The sequence below is a fragment of the Podarcis tiliguerta genome, assembly GCF_965153285.1.
Source record: "Podarcis tiliguerta genome assembly, chromosome: 5".
Taxonomy (NCBI): Eukaryota; Metazoa; Chordata; class Lepidosauria; order Squamata; family Lacertidae; genus Podarcis; species Podarcis tiliguerta.
The window spans coordinates 77,229,899-77,257,642 of NC_139538.1; the positions used below are offsets into that span (position 1 = coordinate 77,229,899).

General features: G+C 42.3%; 1 long non-coding RNA gene across 1 annotated transcript; it reads right to left on the bottom strand.

Moving 5' to 3' along the window:
- LOC310677350 lies at positions 1 to 26,718 on the bottom strand. The gene is made up of 3 exons (XR_014511113.1): positions 26,553 to 26,718; positions 2,156 to 2,216; positions 1 to 252 (listed from the first exon to the last, which is right to left on the bottom strand). It is a non-coding gene; the product is annotated as an uncharacterized lncRNA (long non-coding RNA).
- Positions 26,719 to 27,744: the final 1,026 nt, after the last annotated feature.

Consider the following 27,744-nt stretch of genomic DNA (forward strand, 5'->3'; position numbering starts at 1 on the left):
AATGGTTAATAATAAGATATATTTCAGCTCCTCCGTTCCATCACATATCATATAACTAATGTATCTCAACAGGCCTTTTCCTAAGTTACTCACTCTCCAGTTATCCCTCTTCTGCTGGTCAGTCTTGACCACACTGGTGTCTCCTTTAATTTTTCACTCCTCTCTGTCCAGTCTGGTCCAGAATTCCATCCCATCTCCTCAGGCATATTCAACACAATGGTAGCTTCGTATGCAATACTGCTAAGCTTTAACCTGACAGAATCATAAACAGAAGTGGACACATTTAACTTAATTTGAAGCCACTTGGCTTCCCAAGTTTGATCCATGAGACTTTTAAGGACCACATGCTCTCTGGCCAAAAAGTACTCATTCAGCTTACTTGCTGATTTGTAATGAGGGTTGGCAAGCAGAAGGGGGGAAAGAGCTTCTTCCCCTCACCTCTGAACTTTAATGAAAAGGATTCAGCCTCAGGCTTATAGTCCTAAACAATTTTGTATAATGCAGAATAATAACTATGATACTTTCTTGGACAGAAATAACCATCTTTTGGAGCTTTTAAATACTCTAGGAATTCCAGAATTGTGTGTCATAGTGTATTAGTGTGCTGAAATGGGCTTTAAAATGTGCCTTGGAAAATTAAGCCATAGCACTAGATGCACCTACCATCCTAAACACAATAGGGAGATCCATGGAGCATTCTCTCTCTCTCTCTCTCTCTCTCTCTCTCTCTCTCTCTCTCTCTCTCTCTGCAAATCTAAAGGCATTGACATCATCCTGAGAGGGGAATACATTGGGATTCCTTGATTTAGACCACACTACAACTGAAAAGTGAGGGGGATACCCACAAGTATCACTGTTTCCCACCCCTACATTATCCCACCCCTAAGTCATGACTAATTGAACAAAGGAAAGGATAAGAGATAGGAATAGAGGACATGCTTCAACAGGTTCTGATATTCATTTGCCTTTTCGTTTTTTTCCTTTTTGTATTATCTCATAATATCTTATTTTGTACACAGACATTTAAGCAACACAACAAGCCATAACATTAAGATGAGAACAAACCATTCAAAAATTTACACATGTCCTCATTTCCAGGAGAGCAGCCACAACTGTTATGGCCTCATTGCATTTCAAATGATGCAAAGGAGATTGAACGTAATTATGACCCATATGAGAATAAGAGTTACAGTCATTTATTTTGCCAGATATGCCACACCATTTTCAATTCCATAGCAATTAGTTTATTTTGCACAGACCTGTTTTCTATGTTGCCATTAGCTGCAGTGGAAATAAATCTATTTTAAAACATTTTAAAACAATTTTTTCAGCCCACTACTATGCACTAATGTTCAGAAATGGACTTTTTTATTTTTAAAGTTCCACAAATCCCACTCACCACTGGGTGAAACTTGTTCATGCCTTTTGAGTGCCCTCTGGAAAATAATATTTAAAGGTCATGAACATATTCAGCAAAGCTTCCAATTCATCTCAACAGTTAAAAAGTAAACAAATAAAAAAGAAGTTTCTAATATTCATTTCAGCTCTAAAATCAACTATGGTTATCACACCAGTATTTGGGGCTGCTTCTTTAAAAAGAGGTAACTTTTGAGCTGATGAGATATTTCTAGTAACTTAACCTGTTGGGTACAACTTTTCCTCCCATTTCCACCCACCCCATCCTCTTCAGCATTGCGCAGGAACGATTTGACATATGCAACAGCATGCTCTTCACTACAAGCTGTGTTCTCATCCTGCAGATCTCATTAAATGTCATTACCCAAACACTGGTAGCCATGTGTGGAAAATGTGTTTTATATTTCTCCCTTCCCCAAGCATCCAGATAAGTTCCCTATCCCTCCTACATCAATATGATTCAAGCTACAATTAAGAAAGCACCACTCATTTGCCTTCCTGCCAACCTAGCAGTTCGAAAGCACGTCAAAGTGCAAGTAGATAAATAGGTACCGCTCTGGCAGGAAGGTAAACGGCATTTCCGTGCACTGCTCTGGTTCGCCAGAAGCAGCTTAGTCATGCTGACCACATGACCCGGAAGCTGTACGCCAGCTCCCTCGGCCAATAAAGCGAGATGAGCGCCACAACCCCAGAGTCAGTCATGACTGGACCTAATGGTCAGGGGTCCCTTTACCTTTACCTTTACTCATTTGCCTGGTACTGGGGAATGCTCCCTGTGTCTGATGGACAGCAACGCATCACTGTGTGAGAGAAACAGAGAAATCAATATTGTGTGAACTCCACAATCGACTTCAGCAGGGCATAGCTGACTTCCCTTGGTATGTCTGAGGTTGGGGTTTAGGACTAGGGGATGTGAAGTAGCAGTGGCTGTACTCTCTCTAATTTTGTGTTATGCCATGCCCCCGCAGCAGCCATATTGCGTTATGCCACACCCCCATGGCCATTATTTTGTGACTGGTGTCCCCAGCTCTTCCTTAAAGTTCAAAATGTGTCTGCTGGTCCAAAAATTCTGGTAGCCTCTATTCTAAGTTACTCTTCTAGACACGTGAAACCCTGAACATGAAAGACGCGCTCAAAAAGACAGGATATGAAGTCAACCACAAAGCGCTACAAAGCCTCACACATCTGGGCATTACTATAAAGATTCCCTCAGCAAGGGATGTAGCTTCCAAACTGGTTTGAGCTTCAGCCTCATAGAACATAAGTGCTGCCTCTTCAAGTGGCCAAACTCCTAAATGACTATTAAATGGAGATGGGGGGCTTCGACCAATTCCCCCAACCATAGCTTTGCAGTTAATTGAGCATTTAAAGGAAACAATTTCTCACCTTCAAACAAAAGATGCTCTTTTCAGCTCCAGATCTCGCATAAGTAATGTTCTCAAATGCAATACATTCATTTATAGTAATTTTCCATTTCACAGAGGCTCCCATTGAGAAAATTCAATCTTTTGCGAATGTAGAGAAACTTGGGGGGCTAGCTTTGCAGCATCCCTGTGGGGTTCCCAGTCTAATGTGAATGTTTTTGCAGAGAGCCACAATCCAGTGTCACAACATCCCTATCAAACCCCCATCATTTTACCTCCATGCCATGCGTATACACAAAAAAGGCTTCACGTGCTTATTTCTAGCGTGTGAGTCTGCTGTGAAATACATAAGAGCAAGTCCAGACTAAACAGGGATTGCAACAGTGAATGTCATTGAAATCATGAGAAAACTCTGTCCATTATCTGCCTTCCCTCACAAGAAAGCCACCACAGGGTAGTTGCACTTAAAGATTGATGTTAATTCATTGTCATCCCCGCATGGCGCAAACTCAAAGGCATAAAGCCAGATATTTTTGAGAAAGCCCCGTCCTTTTATCTAGCTTTGCACAATTGTTTGTAACAGCAGCTGCTTGAGTAATGGCAAAATTGCTGCTCTCCTAATTATACCTTCAATGATCTTCCTTAGGCTGTGGTCCAGCGGTCCCTGGGAGAGCATCCCAGGACTCACAGCAGCGCAAATCTCTCTCCCTGTAGGCAGAGAAGCAAGTTTGTAGGTGAAGGAGGAGGCCTTCTCATTACAGAGGTGAAATGGTGAAACCCTCCTGGGTTTGAGGTTCCGGGGCTGCCCTGTCACCTATTTTGAGTTATTATTCAACTGCCAGGCCAATCAGCTCCAATATGTGGAATGAGGGAGAGGGGCACATCTTGTCCTTCAGCTCAGTTAGCCAAATTTATTGGGCCTAAGTTGGTCTGGCAGTCAAGAGTAGACGCTGAGCAGCCTTCAGTGCCACCATGCTAAAGCTGTCTATTCATTTCATGTGCATAGCTGGGTGAGGAAAGAGAGCAAAGGCCAGTGGGTGGGTGGGGCTTCCCTTCATCCTTGTCCATCCCCAGCTCACTTTGTGCAACCATTGGGAACCTGACAGGTCCTAGAAGCCATGCCAATGTAGAAATTCTAAAAAAGGATAAATTTCAGTATATGACAAATGCCTTCTTAATTCACTCATCTGTAAATAAACTATGGTTCAGATGTGAGGAGAAGTCCATTGGTCACCATGGCTAGCTGAAGACGTTTTGCTACCTGAGGCAAGGACCACAGGTACAAAAGTGTATGGGAAACAGTCCTACTAGAAAAGCTAACCAACAAATTGAAATTAGCATGGGGACAAACAAAAGAGGATCCCTTCGCCCCGGTGTGGCTCCTGTTTATTACATATACAGCCCAACAAAGATCTAACCCCACCAACAGCATTTGAATTGATATAGCTTATTTGACCCAACAACTGTCTCCCCCTCTTATTTGACCCAACAACTGTCTCCCCCTCTCACACACAAACAAAACTCACTGCAGTCAACTGAATGCAACAAACCACACTCTGGGCTCTCCAACCTCTCACACTGCCAACATACATATATACATACATACATACATACATAGCCTATCCATGTGACTCTGGCACAGAACTCTTGCACATACACTATGCAAAAGAATTATTAATTATTATTACTATTACTACTACTATTTATACCCTGACCATCTGGCTGGGTTTCCCCAGCCACTCTGGGCAGCTCCCAACAGACTATTAAAAACACGATAAAACATCAAACATTAAAAACTTCCCAAAACAAGGCTGTAATGAAATATCATTATCCCACACATCTCTCTTCCCCACAACTTCACAATGCTTATGATAGCAGTATCTCACACTGAATGTAAGTGACCTGTAGAAAGGACTCTATGAATTGAAAACAGAGACATTAAATGTACCTTTATTATCCATGAAAATATTTCAATCGCAACATATATATATTTTTAAAAGATGGTAATCTCCACATTCCAAGTATTGGGGATGCCTAGACTGGCAGCCGAATCTTACTTCATGTTGATGATGGAACAGCATCATCCATTCACACCTGAAGGCAGAAGGCTGGCATAAATGATACAGGGCAGATCATGTGGCATGCACATCTCTACCCCACATTGCCACTTACTGTGCCCTATCCTACCCCAAACATTTGGCATAAAGGCAGCTGCCTCACTCTGCCTACTATAGTGCCGGACCTGCCCAACAATTTCCCAAAATTTTCAGAGCATCTAATTGTATTCATCAGAATGAAATTGGGGTGGTTTTTTTTCCTTTTTAGGGAGGTGAAGGTTTCACACCTTTCTGAGTACACCTCAGTTGCTAGTACAGATTATTACAGTTCAATGAGTTGCTAATTAACACCCAATTATAGAACAATCTGCCATCTCAATCAAGGACCTGAATCAGAACAGAAAGGATTACAAAACTGGATATTATATGGCCTAACTTAGCATCTGGTTTTATGTGGTCTGCATCAGAGGCCTAGAACAGGGGTTTTTACACTGGGTTTCAGAGAACCTTGGGATTCCTTGGAAGCTGAGCAGGAGTTCCTCCATGAGAACAATCAGTAACGGAAGACAGTGCCGGATTCATGTACAGGCTAAGTAGGCTGAAGCCTAGGGCCTCTAAATTTAGGAGTCCTCACCAGCCTGTCCTCTCTCCAGTGCCTCAGTCTCCCCTCTCCCAAAATTGCAAACCCAAGACCGCATGTGAGGGCAGGACAACTTGGGCCTCTATAACTAGGGGGCCTTGCCAGCCTGCCCGCTCCCCAATACCGCAGTCTTCCCTCTCCCAAAATCGCAGACCCAAGACTTCATGCAAGGGCAGGGAAACTCAGGCTCAGCAACTATGAGACTCAGGGCTAGCCAGTGGGGCCCAATTGGAAGTAAAGAAGGTAAAGGTACCCCTGCCCGTACGGGCAAGTCTTGACAGACTCTAGGGTTGTGCGCCCATCTCACTCAAGAGGCCGGGGGCCAGCGCTGTCCGCAGACACTTCCGGGTCACGTGGCCAGCGTGACATCACTGCTCTGGCGAGCCAGAGCCGCACACGGAAACGCCGTTTACCTTCCCGCTAGTAAGCGGTCCCTATTGATCTACTTGCACCCGGGGGTGCTTTCGAACTGCTAGGTTGGCAGGCGCTGGGACCAAACAACGGGAGCGCACCCCGCCGCGGGGATTCAAACCGCCCTAGGCGCTGAGGCTTTTACCCACAGCGCCACCCCGTCTCCAATTTGAAGTAGTGGGGCGCAAATTGAATTTTTTTTTGTAGGGCCCCAGTTCACAGCCAAAGTCTGCAAAATCTTATACATATAAATAAAATCCATCTAGATTGGGCACGCGGGGCCCAATTTGGCCAAATTGCTCCAATTGCCTTAAGGTCAGCCCTGATGAGACTGTGCAGGGGTTGTACTGAGAAGACCTGCACCTTCTAGGTCACTGGTGTCACTATTCAGAGTACAGACTCAAAGACTTGTTATGGAAATAAAGAGCATCACTTATTGGAAATCAGTTTTGTCACCTCTTACCCCCCCCCCCACAAACCTTGAGACAATGAGCCCAGCCACCTTTTATTCACAGTCGCATAAGCACTACACTACAGCATGGCCATAAACCTGTATGTTCAACCGCTGAAATATACACCCAATATGTAGCAATGGAGATGTATGTTATTACTTTATGAATGAGGACTGTGATTTATGAATGGACTCTGTATTTTGTGAATTACCTAAGAACCACCAATAGGGAGCTCTAGAATCTGACAGCTAATCAATTGGATACTACCAAGCAGCAACCCCTATTGCTGAAAGCAGGTAACCAACAGGAAATGCTTCAGCTCAGCCTTTGCACTGTTGACTGAACATCCCCTGCGGTGCAGATAATGGAGAAAGCTCATAAATTGTATCCCTTCTGGCATCCTAGCCAACTCTATTACGCTGGTGTAAACCCTGGTGCACCAGAGGCCCAGAATAGCAGCAAATAAAATCCGCTCATACGTCAGTGAATGATGACTTGTCAACCAGTTCTTCCAAAGTCTTCCTAAATTATATAGCTCCAAAATAAAGGCAAAAGTGAGCAGCTCTGGGAAGAGTGAGGCATGCAATGGGTACCACCAGTGAAAAGGCCCTGCTCCATGTAGCTCCTGCCCTGTCATTTGATAGGGTGCCTATTCTATTGGAGTCTCCAGGGCCAGTACAAAGACCATAAGAAGGGAGAGCTCAGACTTTGAAGTTCCCAACAGCTGTTAATCAAGCAAGCAAGCAAGCACACAGGTCACCTTTGTCACAGTCAGGACACCTATGTCCTGGCCAGGCCTGCACCCAATCTTGTTTTTGTACAATCTTGTTTGTTCTCAGTAACCAAAATAATATTATCAACATATACAAGCAGAAAAGTTGTTTTCCTTCATTTGCAAGGAATTGTACAAAACAAAGTGGCACTAATAAAGAAAGGTTCCAGGGTGGCAACAAAAAGCAAACAAAAAATGCTTTTGCAGTTCATCCAAACTATCCAGCAATATCAAGTTATATGAAAACTGGTGCTATTAACAGTAATTCTTCTAGTTGACGTGTGATGCTAATTATTTCCCCAAAGAGTTAAATGATAACTAATCAGAGGCAGCTACAGTTGCAAATGGCAACAAAATATCTGTGAAAGGAAGAGGAGCAGGTTTGCTCAAGTGTGTTGCCGGTAGAAATACTGTTTGTAATGAAGTGAGAGCAGTAGTTTGCTTGCTCAAATTAACAAATCAGAAAGTTTTGAGAATTTAAATTCTAGATTAAAATTGATTACTTAATTGAGAAGGGGATTGTAACAAAAACACTGGGGCCTAATTTGAATAGTAAAGTGTCTGGTATCTGGTGGGCAATCTCATCCTTTATTTCCACACTGTGGCTGCAGACCAAAGCACTTGTATGAGATTCAGGTGAGGGTCAGATGCCTTGTTAATCCCAGCAGGTATATAACAGGAAGACCAGGCAGGCCTGTGGACTACCAAGGCCATCTTAGTGCTCAATTAGTGCCCATCTTAACTTTCCTAACATTAATTGTTGTAACTCTGAACATTTCTGCCAGGGGCAGACAAAATACCACCTCTGCCACCATATAGGCAAAGTAAAGAAACCCAAACATCCACAGGACATACTATGCTCACCTCCTATGTCAGACATGTAAGGATGTGGTGATGCTGCCATGCACTAGAGTTCCCTAAGGTGCGCTAGGTCTCATCTCATCTGTCCCTATGGTTCTAGAAGGAGATGGTCCTGTTTGTGGGCCAGAAGTAGATGAGGTGAGATCTAGCATAGCCTGATGGATGTCCCCAGGCAATGTTGGATTCCTTCTTGTTTTCTCTGTTAACATATTTCCTTCTTTCAGGCTTTGACTTTTCAGACTTTCATTTATGTTGAGTGTTCCCTTTTCATGAATGTGAAAGAGAGGGAAAGGTTATTAATGATTTAGAGAGCAGTCTCGGTGTACATTGCCAAGTTACATAAGCAAAAGAGGCAGATCCCTCCCTGGAAAGAGCTTCCAATCTAATTATGGAGAATGAGTTTAAGTGAAACAAGGGCTCAACTGAGGTGTTGAAAAATATGACAAGAGAGTGACAAGAGAAATAGCATGATAAGAGAGTGGATGTACAATAGTGGGTACTAGCGAGATGACGAGCACAGCAGCCAATCAGAACAAAAGAGAAGAAGCAAGAGTCAAAGTCTTAGGTTATGGGAGAGAGGCGCTATTCAGAGATGACATGGATTTGCTCCAAAAACTTGGTGAAATTTCATTCTAGTTCCATTTCTATTGTGTTCTTTGAATAATTTTCCTTGAATTGCAGGAAGAGATGTTTGTGATTTTCAATCTCATTTAATTTTGACATCTGTTACCATGCAACTCACCCATTTTTTTCCTGACTGCCTGGCTTTGTGAGGGAATGAGGTAAGAGATATAAGTTCCTTTTCCATATTAGCTGAGAGAGTGTCTTGTGCTATCTTCTTTTTGTATAGCCACTGACTAGGGAGGGGGCAAATTTCAGCATGCAGACAAGGTCAGAATATTTGTCAGATGGGTCTTGTGTCTTGCAATCTATTATAACTTGGTTGATTTCCAGGCCTAGCTACCACATTATTTTCAAAGTCATCAAAACAAAGCTCATTTCCCCAGTTATTTTAGCATGGAATCCTAGAGATGTCACCAATTCTATGTCAACTGAAATTTATCCCAGATTTTGGGCTTCCAATTTGGAGCAATGGTGTTCTCCTGAACTAGAAACCCAGCTTCAGAGAGGGCTTACATGGGTGAATATTTCTTCTGAAGCTGCCCTCATTTCTAGTGGCATTCAATTAAGTCCTACTCAGAGTAGGGCCATTGATGTTAATGAACATGACTAACATAGATTCATGAAATCCAGCATTTAGTCAACCTGCAATGGGAAACAATTCAGCCCAGCAGGTTAACCATCTTAGTAGGTACTGGACCCTGGCTTCTCCTTCAAGTGCTAGTGTTGAGCTGCCCATTCATGAGAGATCTTGAGAATAGGATCAAGTAATTAATGATTGTCAGTATTGTTCCCTGATACTTCCAGCTTCTGCCATGTTAATTCCACCCCCCCCCCCATTCATTACAGAACGAAATGATCAGATTTGCTTAACCTGCATGATATGTTGTGGTTTTTGCTACTAAAGCTCTACTTTTCACAGTGCTGTAGTCAGCACTGTATTATTCTCAGTGCAATGCATGGCAGATGGAATCTACACGATATGTTTCACGGCACTGAGAACGTTGTCTTCTTATTCATCTTATTATGTCAACCTGACTTTTCCAAATGATGATCATGTGCTACTGATGACAGTTTCAATGATTTACCGCAATAATCCTCGAAGTAATTTCGTAAAACCTATGCACCAGAAACATCAACTCTCAATTCAGCCTTGCTGAACACTAAATACTGATTTCCTCAAAGATCCCATAATACTTGATCAAATTAAGAGTGGCATTAGAAACTCCACAGAATTTAATGACTTGCCTGCATCTCCTGTGGGAAACAATTAACGCAAACTCCCATGACACATATATTTCCTTAATACACCCCTGGAGAGAAAATGATCGCACTGATGTCTACTCAGAACTTCACAGAAGTACAAATTAAATTCTTGGAGAAGATCTGCAGGCTTGCTTAGTCCTCTGACATGCTCCATGAACTTGCTGCCATTGCAGGAGGCTTAATAGCCTTTTGATTAAAACAATGGATTATTTACTCCAGCTATGTATGCAACATGACTATAAAGAGAGCAATGAAGCGAGTGGAGTGTTGAGCTTATACAAACAGAAAGGTGATATTTCACAAGAGGGAGACAATCAAATAATTAATGGCGATAACAAAGTGTTAGAGATTGGCAAATGGCTCAGTGGGAACATATTGTGATAAGTTAAAGACTTATCAGAGTGATGTTGATACTGCATACTCCCAAAACAATATAAATGTTTTGGCTCAAGCTGAATGCAAAGTCCCTGTGACTATGAAGCATGAGTCTGCACTTGTAGTGTGTATGCTTATTAGTAAGCTTCTTTCTTTCTTTCTTTTCAAGTTTGCTCAAGCAGGAACTCCAAATTTGCCTTAGAGCAGGAGAGTTCTTTAGTATCTGGGGAGATTTCTTTAGTAACTGTAAATTTCATTAGATGCATGAAATCCATTGGAGAAATTTGACTGATCTTACTACTAGCCTTTTGGCTTATTCCAAAAATTCTCAGATGGTTCTCCATAGGAAGAATGGCAAATTTTGCTTTGTGTGGAAAGGCCCCATGACCACCCTGTTCCCTAAAATGCAAATAACCAGACAAGACATGGCATATTGGGTTTTGGGATCAATTAAGGCCACAACTTTATTGGTTTGATCATAGACATAGAGGTAAGCAACTGTGCATGTCACTCCCACCCGTCCAGTGGGAGTGTTTCCAAGGGTGAAGCCAGGGGTACCATATGACCTATGGCGAATCAGGGTGTTCCCCCAAGTGGTCCCCACTGGAGCAGTGGTATGGCCCTAGCCCCCATCTGGGTGGACAGAGCCACTCCTCCCAGATCCTTTTAACAGGATAACCTTTCTCATGGAGGGGTAGGTGGAGGCTACAACCTTCCCTCCAACCAAGACTAGGTTTACCCGATGCCAATCTGCCTTACAAAGTTGTGATGATTGCTACAAGGTAGGTGGAAACCCAGATGGCAGAGCCAATTTGCCAGATGGGAAAAAATCCTGCCTGACCCCTTAATCCAGCGACTGACATTGTTTGTAGCTAGGATGTACCATCTGCAGAAAAAAACCCAAACAAACCCTGAACTAAGGGAAGGTGGGTAGGAGAACCAGTGCAGCGAGCATGAGGCCGAAAGGTACCGCAGCCCAGATATTTTATCTTCCTCTGGAAGATGGGCAGCACACCCAGGGGAATGCTCCCTGAATTCCTGCCGCCATTGGACCAATCAGTGTCAGGAAGACAATCCGGCCTGCTATAGGCCAATTCACAGGGGAGACCCGGTGCCTGCCCGCAAAGCCTGAGAAGGGCAAATGGACTTAGACAAAATTCAGCGTTGCATCTTGTGTATTGGAGTGTGGCACCACATGCTGAAGGCACAGTGAACCTGTCAATATTTAGATCTTCAGCAACGCATTGTTGATTATGTCCTTTAGCTCAGAAACCCCTCATTTTTCTATAAAGCAAAGAATCCCAGCATTCTAGAAGAAGGAGAAGAAACCTATACATTGCACAAGAATCTGACCTGTTGCACAATGTAGACTTGACTGAAAGAATAGGCCATGACAAACAGGAAAAATAGACCACTGCAAATTTCCTTGAAAGATCCTTTCCCTAACCCTAACTCATATATTCTAGTGCATAATATAGTCACACTAGTTTCAATGGTGGTAACATTTTACCACTATAGCACCTGCTTTTATGTCTATACACAAGTTATTCACAACACTGACAGCTAATTTCAGCTTTGAGGAAGAAATATTTTTAACTGAGTTTCGCTATTGATCTTACCTTAGCAATTGAACTCAGCTTTTAGTTACAGAAGTATGATCAAACTTGGTTAAAAAACATTTCTTCATATACCATGGTCTCTCTCTTCCCACCCCTAAAACTTAGAATCACAAAGTTGGAAGGGACCACAAGGGTCATCTAGGGGTCCGTCTCCCCTGCAAGGCAGGAATCTTTTGCTAAATGTGGGGCTCGAACCCACAACCCTGCAATTAAGAGTCTCATTTTCTACCAACTGAGCTATGTAAGTCCTAGCTTCAAGATACAGAACTTCTGTATCTTCAAAAGAAACATTTGTTTATTGAGGAAAGCTAAAATAAATCGCGTCCTCCCTAAAAGAGGGCATGTGTTATGGTGAGATCTGGAGACTGACCTCTTGGTTGTGGGTGGGTCCATTGGATAGCCACAACACCTGATTGGTAGGTCCCTCGATGCTAGGTTTTAATCTGGCCAATGGGGTTGCAGTCTAAACAGATCGAGGCACCTATATAAACCCATGCACATGACCCAAAGCTTCCTCTTTCGGCTTGTGCATCGGAACACCTGCCCACCTCTCCCTAATTTTAGGGCCTTTTGCAATTGACCTTGCTATGCCATCGTGTGTTGTCTGTCGTTGGAACAGGGCAGGGCAGGAATTTTCCCACTTGGCTGATTGGCTGTTGCCATTTGGGTTTTGCCTGCCACGTAGCAATTCGTCACAACTTGTAAAGTTGTGGATAGGCACTGGTTCATTTGATAGGGATGGAAGAATGGTCTTGCCATCCCTACATGAAGGGTATTCCATTAAAGGAATCCAGGGACTCAACTTGGTTTGGCCAACCCCCGGAAAGGGGTTATGCCTGTGCCTGAATCCAGGGGAGCATCTGGGGAGTGAATAGAGTCTGCTCCCAGGCTTTTCACCTTCCTCAGGTGTTCACCCTTGGCTGACCTATGATAGAGCTCTGGGTCAGTGCTACCTGCATGGCAGGGAGCTAGTCAAACCAGAGCCTATGCAACCACATACTTTTCTTAAGTTGTGGCATAAATTCTGCCAAAAACCAAAACTAAAATTTGAGTCATATGTGTCTTTATTTAGGAATGAGGTCTCTGGGTCTGAACATGCAAAATACACACACAAACACAATGAAGCAAAACATACGACAGTACAATTTAACGCCATGCAGACTGTGCATTATTGGGGCAGAACAAGCAATCCAGGGAACAAAACCTTGCATTAAGAATTTGTTTTGTTTTCCTCCATTAGATTTCTAGCTCATCTCTCTCTCTCTCTCTCTCTCTCTCTCTCTCTCTCTCTCTCTCTCTCTCCAAAAGCCTCTCCGCTTTCAAACCAGCATCTTCATTTCAGCCAGGACAAATCTCTCAACTCTAAGCCTTGACCCAAAAATAATTGTGAAGTCCCATCTAATGTGCCTAGGAAGTGTGAAAATGAAGAGTCTGTGGTGATCTCAGAGGCAAAGCAGGATGTCATGCCCATATCTGATCATCTTTCAGCAGATGATAAATATCCTTCCCTCCCCACAAAAAGCCTAGCCTTTAATCAGTGACCTCTGTTACTTTTCATGATGTTTTGCTGAAGTTTTCATACCACTGTCTTTGGATGTTTTAACTATCATTTTAAATGATATATTATGTGGATGTTTTGTTTTGTTTTCCTCCTTGTGATGTGTTCTAGGAGTCACCAGGGCAGTTTCTGCTTTGCATACCTCCATTCTAGGCACCTGCAGAACCAGGCAGATTCAATACAGAAGATGGCAGATGAGCTTGTATTGCCTGTTCTAAATAGGGTTGCCATATTTCAAAAAGTAAAAACCAGGAGACCCTGAGAGTTGTTGAGCTACCATTTTAGTTTCCCTCAACCCCACTTGGGACCAGAGGCGCAGCATTCTGGAAAACAAAAGATGGTGGACATAGCTATCTGGAGCTTCACTTGTTAAAACGTGTCTGATAAGCTTGTAAAGGCAGCTCTTTTCAAAACAGCCTTTTTCTGTTACTAAAAGTCTCCCACTATTCCTCTGTTCAAGATACGACAGTTTTATATTATTTTTTATTGTAAGCTTGTTTCAGCTATTGTTTGAATAGATAAGCAGAGCACAAATAATAAGTGAACTATACTAACCTAAAAAGCAACAACAAAGAGCTTTGATAAGATAAGGCTAAAAAATTTCCTCAGCAGGCAAGGCGCATTGCATGTCCCTAGTGAATTCTAAATCTAGCATTTACAGGAGCACAAATTCTGTGGGTTTTGGATAGATGGACTTGCAGACAGAGGCACAAGTTTTCTTTGTTGGTGACTAATTCTCTTACATTATTCTGCTGGCTTTTCTTTGGATACTTGCCTGTAATATCACTGTTTTTAACCTGAAAGGACTGCTTCAAGTACTCTTATTAGCATAAAATCCTCTGCTACCTGGGATTATTTGTTCAGCACTTGACTTGATTGTAATTACTGGCTATGATGCTCGTGTTTTTGATATTCTGAAAATTTCAACATTCAGAAAACGGCTACTTGCGGGTTTTTTGCAACTAATGTAATAACAAAAAAAATGTTGATGAGTGTAAAAATCATTTTAAAGTTGGCATATACAACCTACTGACTTGAAGTCCTCTTTTTCACAACATAAATTCTTAATTTCTCTTAACAAAATCTTATAAATAATAGAAATATATATATATTGTTTTCATGTCATGGCAGCTTTGCTAAGCCAAGTGGCACAGAAGTAACCCCAAAGGATTTACCAAGGTGTCGTGCAGTTGGACCACAGCATTTTTAACAAGTTTTCAGGGAAGAGCTGCTTAAATAACACTGTTTGGAAGAGACAAATTGGCATCCTGACCAGAAGTAGAATCACCATTGAAAACAGGACCCTTTCACTCCCATGGTAACAAGAGCAATTCCATGTAATGCCTTTTTCACTATGGACCTGAACACCACAAATCACTTGGATTATATTCACGTTATAGCAAAGAGAGTAATTGAAGATGAAAATTGCCCTGAGGTCACAAATGTTGGATCAAACGGCTGGCGAGGTGGAGGCAGAACAAGACAGAGGTGAAATGAAACAAAACATAGGGAGGAAGAGATTATCAAGCTGAAAAGCTACTCAGGGTGAGCTTGGGTGACTTCAAAAGAAACTGGCTGTATCTCCTGACAACCTCTGGCCTACTGCTGCTACTTCTTGATCTTTACTTACCGTATTTTTCACTCTATAGGATGCACCTTGTTCTAGGACCATAGGACGCACCTTGTTTTAGAGGGGGAGAACAAGAAAAAAAATTCTCCCCCTCTCTGCTCAGCGCCCCTTCAGAGAAGTGGCAGGAGAAGCGGAGCCACTTCCATTTCTCCTCTCACTTAGCTGAAGGAGCACTGCGCCTTAGCTGAAGGGGCACCTACCCTTCAGTGAAAGGAACCCAAAGCCTCTGGAGCGCAGCGGGAACTCTGGAGGCTTCAGGCGGCTATCTTTGAAGCCTGGAGAGCGAGAGGGGTCGGTGTGCACTGACCCCTCTCGCTCTCCAGATAGCCTCGGGTTCCTTTCACTGAAGCCTGGAGAGCAAGACTCTCCTGGCTTCAGCGAAAGGAACCCGAAGGCGAAAGGAACCCGAGGCTATCTGGAGAGCGAGAGGGGTCGGTGCCTGCATTCGCTCCATAAGACGTACACACATTTCCCCTTAATTTTTGGAGGGGAAAATGTGTGCCTTATAGAGCGAAAAATATGGTATCTCTTACCACATTTATACCCCACCTTTCCTCCAAGGATCTCAACAAGGCATACATGTTTCTCTCCTGGCCCAGTGCAATTTTATCATCACCAAAGCCCTTGAGGTCGGTTAGGCTGCAAGAACACAAGTGGCCCAAGGTCACCCAGTAAGCTTCATTGGTGGGTGGGGATTTAGACCCTCCTCTCCCAGTCTCCAGTCCAACACACTAATCTCCAAAACACGGGCTCTCGTAAGAGTCTTCCTCACTGGTCTGGTCAATCTCCCTGCTCTTCCTCCAGCACAGGCATAGGCAAACTCAGTCCTCCAGATGTTTTGGGACTACGACGCCCATTATCACCCTAGCTGACAGGAACAGTGGTCAGGGATGATGGGAATTGTAGTCCCAAAACATCTGGAGGGCCGAATTTGCCGATGCGTACTCCAGCAGATAGTAGTGCACAGGCTCAACCTCCACCTGACAACCTCACATAGGTTCAAGACCCACTTAAGTATGGATTTCTCCTCCTTAACCATAATTCTGCCCTTATAGAATTCAGGAGGGACCGAGATGTGGACAAAACTAAAATTTGTTTGCTCCTCCCATCATTGGCTTTAACTCTGCTTATCATTGGTTCTGGCTACACCTTCTGTTGACCTACTAGTTCCTAACTAAATCCAATAAATAGAGTAAAAAACAGCAACAACCACAATAGCCAAAAAATTCCCATTGGCTAGAAGGACCAATGCTGTGACCTAGTATAAAGGTCCTGTGTTAAAACTTTAAACTTCATACAAGCTGTTTGTCCAGAGCCAACAAAATGAGGGCAATGTATAAAGCACTTTACTCTCTCTCTTTTTAAAAGCACTGTTGTCTGCCTCAAGACTTGGCCTACTGCATTTCCATTGACTTCATTAACATCTCACTCAACTTCATTGCTGTTAACTCCAGATGAGATTGACCGACCAATATTTATGGCCTCTGTTGAATTCTTTTCACCCAGTGTTGTTGACAGGTGTTTCTCTCCACACACACACACACACACCTCTGGCAAGAATTGATTTGTAATCATTTGAAACAAACAAACAAACAAATAGATTCACCATGACAGATTGAGTTAATGATAGGCAAGGGATTCATTTATCAATCATCAAGCCACTAATCTAAATCTAATGTATCTCAACAGTTGTAATTACATATCATTGAGAAAGCAGTAATTCTAGCCATTGTTGTTTCCTTTTTTCCTACTATACAATGGAAAGGATGTCTGTGTGTTTAGGTAAGTGAGAAATGGTAGGCATTCATTTTGCCTATGTGAGAAATGGCAGGCATATAAAATTAAATGATATTAACATGAATGCCTGCAGAACATGAAGAGGACCAAATGGGAAAGTACAAAAATATATTGTAGGCTGTACCAATGGAACAACGAGTGGGGAACATTATGCAATTAAGTCAATTCAAGAACTGCAAAAACCATGGCAAGGTGAAAATCAACAAGTGTTCTAACTATCAAATATGCAAGGTGTGAAACCTTTATCCCCTGGTGAGTCCCAAGCATCCTCAAAAACCTTGTGTTTCAAGGAGAGATACCTGGTGAGCCCATCACACAAGGTAGGAATTCTTTTTATCATAGGAAAACCCTCTGCATAAGGTTTCTGTGTAGTCATATTATTTGGCCCACCAATTTTTGAGGAGCTAACCTCAAAAATTCAGACTGCCCTCAGGCTATTCCCTCGTGTGTCCCAACCCTGTAAGGTAGTACTGTCCACCTGACCTTTTGCTGAACAAATCTGTTCCCTTTGGTTTCCCTCCTGCTGCCACTCTTCCTTGGAATTCCTTTTGTGTCTCTTTGAAGTTCCTGCTGTTCCCCTTATTGAGAGACTGGGCCTGGCAGGGGCGGTGGACTTTGGCGGACCTTGGTGCCTCTGCCCACATTCCTTCTGACATTCCAGCCCAGCCACACTTAGGCCGCATGTGCAATAAACATTTTAAGCAATGTTGTAAAACTTTAAACAGTCATGGCTTCCCCAAAATAATTCTGGGAACTGTAGTTTTTTAATCGTGCTTAGAGTTCTTAGGAGACCCCCTCTTCCTTTTACACAGGTACAATTCCCAGAGTTCCCTGTGGGGAGAGAGACTGGTTAAACTGGTTAAACCACTCAGAGAATTGTAGCTCTGTGGGGGGAACGGGGCCCCCCTCACTATTCTCAGATCCATTAACATACTACAATTCTCAGGATTATTTGGGAGAAGCTATTACTATTTAAAGTGGTATGATACTGATTTAAATTATAGTGCAGGTGGAGCCTTACTCTCCCCTTATGCTGTCCTCCACTCTTACTTTCACACACCACTTTTCTCACCTTTGTCTCCTCTTTCATCCTCAGTTATGAGAGGCTGTTGGTTCTACTTTGCTTGCTATGTTTCCCTCCATTCCTTGCTACCATCCCTCTCTCTTGGTGTACACAGCCATGCCTGTGTTTCTTTTATTGTCCCACAGTTCAGGCACATCCATGTCTTCAGTGTTCTCCCTCAATTGCCTTATGGTCGGACCCCTCTCTCCTCCTGACAAGATTGCTAGTAGCATCAGAAGATGTCGGCCCAGCTCCCACCACACCCACTCCTCACTCCAGTGTTCACGAAAGAAGAAGCATCTGCAAAATCAGGTGATGGTTTGGCATATCCATATCCATTCCCAGATGAATCTTTGTTCTTTGTGCCTCAGACTTTCATTATTTTTAGAAAGAGCTTATTCTGGTCTCATGGCTAGCAATCCATCTTTCCCCCACCCCGCCCAAATGCTTCACCTAATGGTTTGTTGGTTTATTTTTATTTTTACCTGCCAGGTCTTTTCATTTTGGATGTTATTTCCTCTAGGTGTTACAACCCAACACTTCTTGAAAAATTGAATCATCACATGCCTCACAAAATTTGCACATGAAATTCTGCAAGTTTCATTCTTCATAACTACATTATAAAGCAGTGTGAAAAGGTAGAGTACTATGCAGGGAACATTCCTTAGCAGACATTGAGTTTTTACCATTTAGCAACTCTCTTGCCTTTGTTCTCCCCTTTGGATCATTTTGTTAAAAGCCTACTTTTTATATTTAGTAGGTGTAAGAAAGATAATATCTCCACTTTCTGAATCCAATATGTCCCCAAAGAATGTGTGTCTTATTGCTGCTCACTTTTCGATTCCACAAACGATGACTATTTATATTGCTCGAAGCAGGCTCTATAACTGAATTACGTTTTACAAGCTCTCTTGATAAGCACAGACCATGCAGATCAGATAAGCAAAATACATTAACTACAGGCTTGTTGAAACAAAATATTTAGAAAAGTATTTCCGTTTTATACGTCAGCTATACATTGCCACAGTTACCAGAAAAAATTCCAGCCGCATCTATGACAATGGGCTAAGATATGTTGCACAACCTCCAACATTCCTCTGATGAAAATTGAGGTGTGTGTCTTTTGGTGCCATGTTCTGTAATAATAATAATAATAATAATAATAATAATTTATTTCTACCCCACCCATCTGGCTGTGTTTCCCCAGCCACTCTGGGCGGCTTCCAAGAAAAGATTAAAAATACATTAGAACATCAGTCATTAAAAACTTCCCTAAATGGGGCTGCCTTCACATGTCTTCTAAATGTCATATAGTTGTTGATCTCTTTGACATCTGATGGGAGGGCGTTCCACAGGGCGGGTGCCACTATCGAGAAGGCCCTCTGCTTGGTTCCATGTAACCTCACTTCTCACAGTGATGGAACCACCAGAAGGCCCTCGGAGCTGGACCTCAGTGTCCGGGCAGAACGATAGGGGTGAAGACGCTCCTTCAGGTATACTGGGCCTGGAGGATGCAAGGAGGATGAGCCAGCATTTGAAGCCAGGGCTGGCGCTTTTATGTCTGTTTACTCAGAAGCAAGTGCCACTCTGGCCAGAACAAAACAAATAGTTTTGATCATCCAGTCTCTTTGACCCTGCCTTATTGACTGTTACTGCATGCCTCTTTAAAACAACTGGCTGGCACAAACCACATTTCCATGCGATTGTACTCATGACATTTGTTTGTTTACATAAGATTCCAAATTCTCGGAGCACCTCAGTCTTAGAAGCAGAATAAATTGTACTGTTTTGCTTTACTGGTGCCATTTGAATCTTCTTGCTGTCGAATTTAAATGTAGAGCACACTCGAACAAACATACCTGCAACAACAAGGATGAAAAACAGTGTGTGTTTTCTTCTTCTTATGGTTGGTAGGTGTGTGTACATGTGCATATATGCATGGATTGTCCCTTCATCAGGGATCTCTATGAGCCTAACACTCATCAGTTTCTCCCCACCTAACATTGCACGAGTTCTTCCATCACTGGCATGCAAGAAGCTCTGTGAAGTGTTGATACGATACACCCTATTAATTTAATTTGATAAATTCCTCATGCATTAGCAACCTTCAGACTGAATTAGCAAAAATGAACAGTAATACCCAGCAAAACAAGTCTACAACTGGAATTCCTTAATGTGAAAAGACTTTTGCACTCAGTAAACATGAATGTGTGATGATGAAAGAGCTCTCATACAAGCAACCTTTCACTTCTTGTTAGCACAGCGCCATTGTTTGTGTCTTTCAGAACCCATCTCAGGGGTGCCAACCTGAATAAACTGTTGGGGGTGGGGGGCTTAGGTAAGCCCTGTCCCACTTAATTGATCACATGATGTAGTGCACCCACACCCTTTGAATGGCAATGCCCATCAACTTTGGGGGGGGGCAGACCAATCAAATATTTTATTGGGGGACCAAAGCCCCCGAAGCCCATAGGAGTTGGTGCCTATGATATATCCTGAGTCACATGGTGTATCAAGCTAAGCCACACAGTGTATCAAGCATTGAACAATGCTTCCCAGTTTTACATAAGCCGCCTGTCAGGGATGTGGCTGAATCAAATGCCGGGGAAGAGTCAAACTCTCAAGACGAAGGAATGCCAGTACAGTGGTACTTCGGGTTACAGACGTTTCAGGTTACAGACTCTGCTAACCCAGAAATAGTACGTCGGGTTAAGAACTTCAGGATGAGAACATAAATCGCGCAGCAGCAGCGCGGCAGCAGCAGGAGTCACCATTAGGTAAAGTGGTTCTTCAGGTTAAGTACAGTTTCAGGTTAAGAACGGACCTCCAAAACAAATTAAGTTCTTAACCAGAGGTACCACTGTACAGAGAGAGCCAGAGTCTGACTCTGGAGATGAAAGAATGCGGAAAAAAACACCAAGAGTTCTCAGACTCGGACAGCTTGCAGGCAAGGGGAGGGGAAGAGATAGACGGCATTGAGTGGGTTGTTATGCAACCAGGAGAGAAACAGCTTCTTGAGTGCTCTTCTTTTGAGAGCGGGGGGGGGGGGGGGTCCACCCACCTTCTCCCCAAACCAAAAGAGCTGAAAGGGTTAAAATGCAATGGAAGGACTGGACTTTGGTGCCCTTCGTGCCATGACGGGGGTGGACTCTCAGAGTGAGCAACTCATAGCTAAGGGGCGGCAGTCTTGGAGTCGCTCTCTGTAATTAATTGTAGAATAAACGTACCATAAAACTGCCAGAGACTCGTTAATTCTTATCGGAGCTTGCTTGCCTGCCTGAGATCATTACATCGCCAATGGCTTCTCATTCTCTGATTCATGTGTCCATTTTCACATTTTAGATAAGGATTAAGTTGTTTTGATGAGGCTTATTGTGATTCTCTTATTAGAAACACAGGAAGTTGCCTTAAGGAAAGTCATATATCATTAGTCCACCCAGTTCAGTTTTGTCTACACTAACTAGCAACGGCTAGGAGTCTCTCCCACGAGAACCACATGGAGGTGCCAGGAAACCTTCTGTACTGAAAGCAGATGCTCTACAAACCTTCATCAAATATATTTTTAGGAGTCTGCTTGGATTATTTTGTTGTAGTGGATAACAAGTTCTATCAAAGGTGGTCATCTAGCATAGGAATAGTCAGAACTTCTGTCCTTCATGGTTGTGCAGATACTCAAACCCTCGGCACATTGACTGGAACCATGTGATGTCACTATGTTTGCAAAAGGTTAAAGACAGAAAACTAGAAATAGTTAATCACGGGATTTCAGTCAGTGTTAGAGCAAATGATAGTTTTTGTTTCTCTACTTGTCCATTGTCTCTTTCTTCATTTAAAACTATAGTTTTATGCAAACTATGTATTTAATACATAATCTGAGCACATTTTGCATGTTGAAAGTCCAGCGTTGAGTCTTCAGCATCTTTAGTTGTATGTGTATATGTGTGTGTTGTGTGTGTGTGTGTGTGTGTGTGTAATCTTAGGTGGCAAGACTGAAAAAGTCTTTAAATGTCTGGATACTTTGCTTCCACTCCTTTCTTCTGTTTATTTTTTGCCCTGCTCCTTTTCTGCCTTTCCAAAATCCTCACCTGTACTAGACCCTGAAAGGTGCACAAAGCTAGCAGCCCACCCTATCTATATTTGTCCACATTGCTTTAGATGTGGAAATGGGAAGTAGCCTGCTTTGTTCTGGAACTACACTGGGGAAGTTCATACCTTTTTAAAAATCAAATAAAAGATAGCACTTAAGACAAACATAAATGCACACCCCTCCCCTTCTCTGTTTCATGCTATGTGTGAGCTGAACATATCTTCATTCAAGTCTGTTCCATAGCATTTCCTTAGTAATCTCTACTTTTTTTGTTAAAAAGCCTAATAAAAAAATACCATTTTAAAAACATATTTTCTCACAAAACAAGCCTTTCTAAACACATTTTGATACTTGTCCTAAGTGAGAACTGCATTGCAAAATTCAGAGAAGTGCAAAATATGAATTATAACGATTCATTCACATGTAAATTCCCATCTGCACATTTGTCCAGGAGGTCAATTTATTTTGGAGTTTAGAAAAATAAATTTCCTCTAGAATCCCTAATAGCATTGTTAGTAAAATGTGATCCACAGACAGCTTTGTTTGCACAACTGGCTAAGCCTACAGAATAGAAGAAAATTAAACTGGTAACTTTTCCTTCCAAGAACTTATTATACACTCTCACCATATTTCCACCAACAGCAATTGCGATTCCAGAGTTAATATAATTTATTCTCTCAGCAGTGCTGCTCCACCAAGCTATTATTCCCTTTTTTCTTTTCTTGCCCCTCTTGGCTTAAACCTACATGAGAATCCTCTCTTGCAATTAGAAATTTCTTTATCGCAAACTATCACAGCCTCTTCCCACCCAGTCATATTGAATATTGATGCCTTCTGATATCAACATTTCTCTATGAAATATTCACATCCTGGTAGGAATAAGCTCTGCATTGGAGATTAGTCTTCATGCAGCCCTAGGTGATTAAGCCAAGATAACGGGCAGGGCTGTTAGTCGGAGGAGCAGACTTTTACAGACAACAGAAATTACACATTTCCATCTCGGGGGCTATCTTGCCCATTCAAAGGGAATGCTGAATGGTTGCATGGCAACTGCCTCAAGAATGCATGCATGGATCCCTCACTATATGGAACTGCAATCACTGAAGGCCATTCATCAACTTCACTGGGGAACATGCTCATACATATCAGTTAAGCTCAGCAACTGCTGCCTTGTGCAAAGTGCTGGCAGATGATCTGTTAGTTCACAGCATCCACCAGAACCTAATGAAACACTAAAATTCTCAGCATGGCCTGAAGAGTGTACAGATCCTCGTTCATCTCCCCCTGCCCTTGTAAAATCCCACAGGATGCATTCTGAAATTGTAAGTACATAGCATTGAGAGTCTTAATGCATTATAGCCGAGTTCCCCTTGCCCCCCGCTAGTAAGCACAGGGAGAAAACAAAATATGACTCTGGTCTCATTTCTAGATTTCGGATGGCGACATTTTAAAAACAAGAACACTTTCTTTGTTTTTTTAAGGCATCTCGTGTTTCAGATTTCAGCGCTTCCTCTTCAAAAGGCTCATCCAGATGGCAGCATTCCACTCTTTGATTTGATTCAGTGGCACTCACTCAGGGACCCACGAAGTGACCTGGAACAAGTTGCTACATTGATCCCATGAGAAGCTAGTCATATCCATGGAACATTTTTCCAATGCAAGTTCCCTTTGTCAACTTCTTTAGCAAATGGAATTCAAACAGAATTCCTAGGTGGAATGGCATTCTCAGGCCCTCAAATTAGGGCCACCCCAAAAGTTACCAGTTAATGTTTTGATGGCATGTGATTGCATACAGTTTCCCTTATGCCTTATTATTGGCTCCAAGTACATTTCCGAGCACAATTCAAAGTGTTGGTGCTGACCTTTAAAGCCCTAAATGGCCTCGGTCCTGTATACGTGAAGGAGCATCTCCACCCCCATTCTTCGGCCCGGACACTGAGATCCAGCGCCGAGGGCCTTCTGGCGGTTCCCTCATTGCGAGAAGTGAGGTTACAGGGAACCAGACAGAGGGCCTTCTTGGTAGTGGCACCTGCCCTGTGGAACGCCCTCCCTTCAGATGTGAAGGAAATAAGCAGCTATCTTATCTTTAAAAGACATCCGAAGGCAACCCTGTTTAGGGAAGTTTTTAATATTTGATGCTGTATTGTTTTTAACACTTGATTGGAAGCTGCCCAAAGTGGCTGGGGAAACTCAGCCAGATGGGCAGGATATAAATTATAAATTATTATTATTATTATTATTATTATTATTATTATTATTATTAGTTGGGCTAATACACTCATGCATAAAGTGTGTAGTACAGTCCTTCTGGGACTATACCACCTGAATAGGAAGGGGATAGATTGCAAAGGCACAGCTAAATGTTTTCTTATTCCTGCTTCTTTGAGCTTCCCTATGTTGCATTTTGGTAGTATGCCTGCAGGTATGACATTAATTCCCCACCTCCAATTATCATCATCCTCAAATCAAAAGCTCTTTGCCATGGAAAGTTACATGGAGAAGTGTTCTAGTTTAGTTCTTACCCTGGCACTCCTTTTGGGGGGTTTTTTCCATGTTCAGGAAGTTATTTTTATATGGGGGATCCAGTTTTATAAAGTGGTTAGAGTGCTGGACTAGAAGCAGGAAGCTCTGTGTTCAAATTCCCACCTCACCATAAAGCTCACTCGGAGACCATGGGCCAATGACACCCATCAACCAACCCTCTGCATAGGATCATTGTAGGGAGCAGGAGGACCATGTAGACTACCCTGAACTTCATGAAGGACAGGATAAAAATGAATGCAATAGTCACTTCCATTTTAAAGTGGTGCAGTCTAGTTCTAAGAGAGAGACATCGTCTACTTCTCTGGAAATGTAAACCAGCTGTTTGACATGATGCAAGGAACTGAGATCAGTTCCACCAAGCTATGCAATTCTTTGCTGCTGCTTTTATTATAAAGCCAATACGAAACAAATTGTTGTGAGCAGCTGTGTTTGCTCAATGTCCTTCATAAGAACACCAGCAACAAAATGACACAGATGAAGCTCAGGTGCAAGATCAATGAATTGCTGTAGCTGAAGGAGGAACGTAGTGGATTGTGAAGAATCAGGAGTCCTTTTAGAGCTGCCAGCCATTGCAAGCGTAGGTGTGGGCATTTGAATTGCTTTTACCAAACATTGTACCATATTACTTAGATGTTACAAGTCCTCCACAGATTTCCTATTCATTTCTAGAGTCTGTTCAAGGTATTGGCACTCCAAGGTCTTAACCTGGACTTGGATCCATTCAGGTATCTCAGAGTTCGCCTTCTATCTGTTAAGATCGTCCCTTCTGGGTCCCTTCCTTTTCAGTGGTGAGGTTGCTAATCCCAGAAGTTTAGGACCTTTTCAGTAGTGGCACTTGTCTGTGGAATACCTTTGGAGTTCTGTAAGGTGGGATCTCAACCCACCATTAGAAAAAGGAAGAATTTAAAAAGCATGTCAATGTAAAAATAATAAAAAAGAAATAGAAAAAGTGAATGGGACAAAAATAAAGCTTATAATTAAAAAAACAACACACCTTAGTAACAATACAAATGTAAAAGAAAAAGAAGAAGAAGAAAACAATGAAGAAGCAAAACATTAAAACAAAAAAAGTGCTTACGCACTTACATAAAAACGAACAAAAGAACAAAAAGGGAAGCAAAAACAGGACTTCCGGCTTGAATCAGGTGAATAGCAGCTTTCTCTTTTTAACAATAAAAATTTTAACTTACTCATAACAGAAAAGAAAAGAAAAGAAGAGGGGAAAGGAAAAAAGTGAGCACAATGCTGTTAACAATATTTAAAAATAAAAATCATGAAAAAGATGAAAAATCATGGAGAGATATGGTTTCAGTTTGTTGCTAACATTAATAGTTTGTTTGGTTTTATTATTTGACCATGGACTTCCTGCTTGGATATGGAAAAAGAAGAAAGGAGAAGAAAACTCTTGAAAAGTTGGGAAAGGAAAAACAATAGGTACTATAAAGTTACAGCTTTAGTAACCCTATCTATATTTAAGTATGTTCTGTATTTACTAATCATATTCAGAATACACACACACACACACACATATGGTATTGATCTATTAAGTGAATGAATACTCTATTTCCCAGATTACATAGAAACCTAGTGAAACAATATATTATACAAAAAAGAAAAACCAAAAAAACCAAATCCTTCTTTTCCCCCTTTACTTTTTTACTCATCCTTCAATAATTTAACCTTGCCCTTGTGCTGTTTTGCATATCTTTGTAGTGAGGCTCATTTTGTAATGCTGTGCTTTTAAAAAACCAAAATGTGTTTACATTATTTATTTTTCTGTTAAATGTAAAATTATAATTCAGGTTTACTGTGGTGTGTGTGACTGAGAGCTTTCCTTATAGGCCTCCTGGGCAGAAAATTGGAGTGAAGAGATTTGGGGACAGAATTTTTTCAAAAGTCCTACTCCTGGTGTGTGTTATATACCCTTCTCTCAGCCCTATGGCATTGATGCAACAAGGTTCTGCAAGTCTTGTCCCTTATACTATTTAACATCTACATAAAACTAGTAAGATAGTTCACCTGCCTATTTAGAGTGAGGGGGCTTCAGTACTCTGATGATGCCCAACTCCTGCCCTCTTCCTTGCCTGTAAGAGAGACTTGCTACTTGAGCATAAAAAAGACTGCCAAGTATGACCTCATACTGATGCAGTCTCCCTGAAAGACGGAGATGCTACCTGCCTGTAAGAGAGGCTGGACATTGTGACCTCAGGCTGATGTCACCTGCCCATAAGAGAAACTGCTATTGTGACCTAATGGTGATGCTGCCTGTTTGAAGAGAGGCTGGACATTGTGATGATGCTGGTGCTACCTGTCTGTGAGAGACTGGCTACTGTGTCCTCAAGCCCTGTGGGGCACTCAATATTGTTTTTAGGGGGCTGGGCCCCGATTGTTCAGGGCGAACGTAGAGCCAGGCACAGAGTGACATCAAGACATCATTGTGTCAGGTCCCCTCAATTTTTTTTTTTTTAGAAAATGGCACCTTTGCCTCAAGCTGATACTTCTTGATGATAGTACTTGTCTTAAGGAGAAGACTGGTGGTTGTGACGTCATGCTGTTACTATTTGTCTGAAGGAGAGTTCATGACCTTGTGACCTTGTGCCAATACTGCCTGCCTGAAGGAGAGATGATGGATGGTTTTTTTCCCACAGGTCTGGAAAGGTGTCCCTTGTTAACAGTCCTGGGTTGCCCCTTTAGAACTAACCAATTCATGCCACAGTTCTGCATGCGTCAAGGGAACAATCCCCATGGAAAAATCATGAAGGTTCATCATGACTTTGTTCCATATTGTTGTACCAGGGTAGCACTGGAAAACACTGTTCAGTCCATGGAGAAAGGTGGGCTCTGCAATTTGTTGGTGGTTTGGGGCAGCTTCTCTGTAAAAAGTATGCACAGCTATGGGTGATATTCAACTAGGTTTTGCTCAGAGGAGGCACATTTCATAGAATCATAGAGTCATAGAGTTGGAAGAGACCACAAGGGCCATCGAGTCCAACCCCCTGCCAAGCAGGAAACACCATCAGAGCACTCCTGACATATGGTTGTCAAGCCTCTGCTTAAAGATCTCCAAAGAAGGAGACTCCACCACACTCCTAGGCAGCAAATTCCATTTAAATTAATGAACATGATTACATTAGGGCCATTAATTTCAGTGGGCGTACTCTGAGTAAAACTTAGTTGAATACCACTCCATTTGTTTGTTGTGAGCACTTGT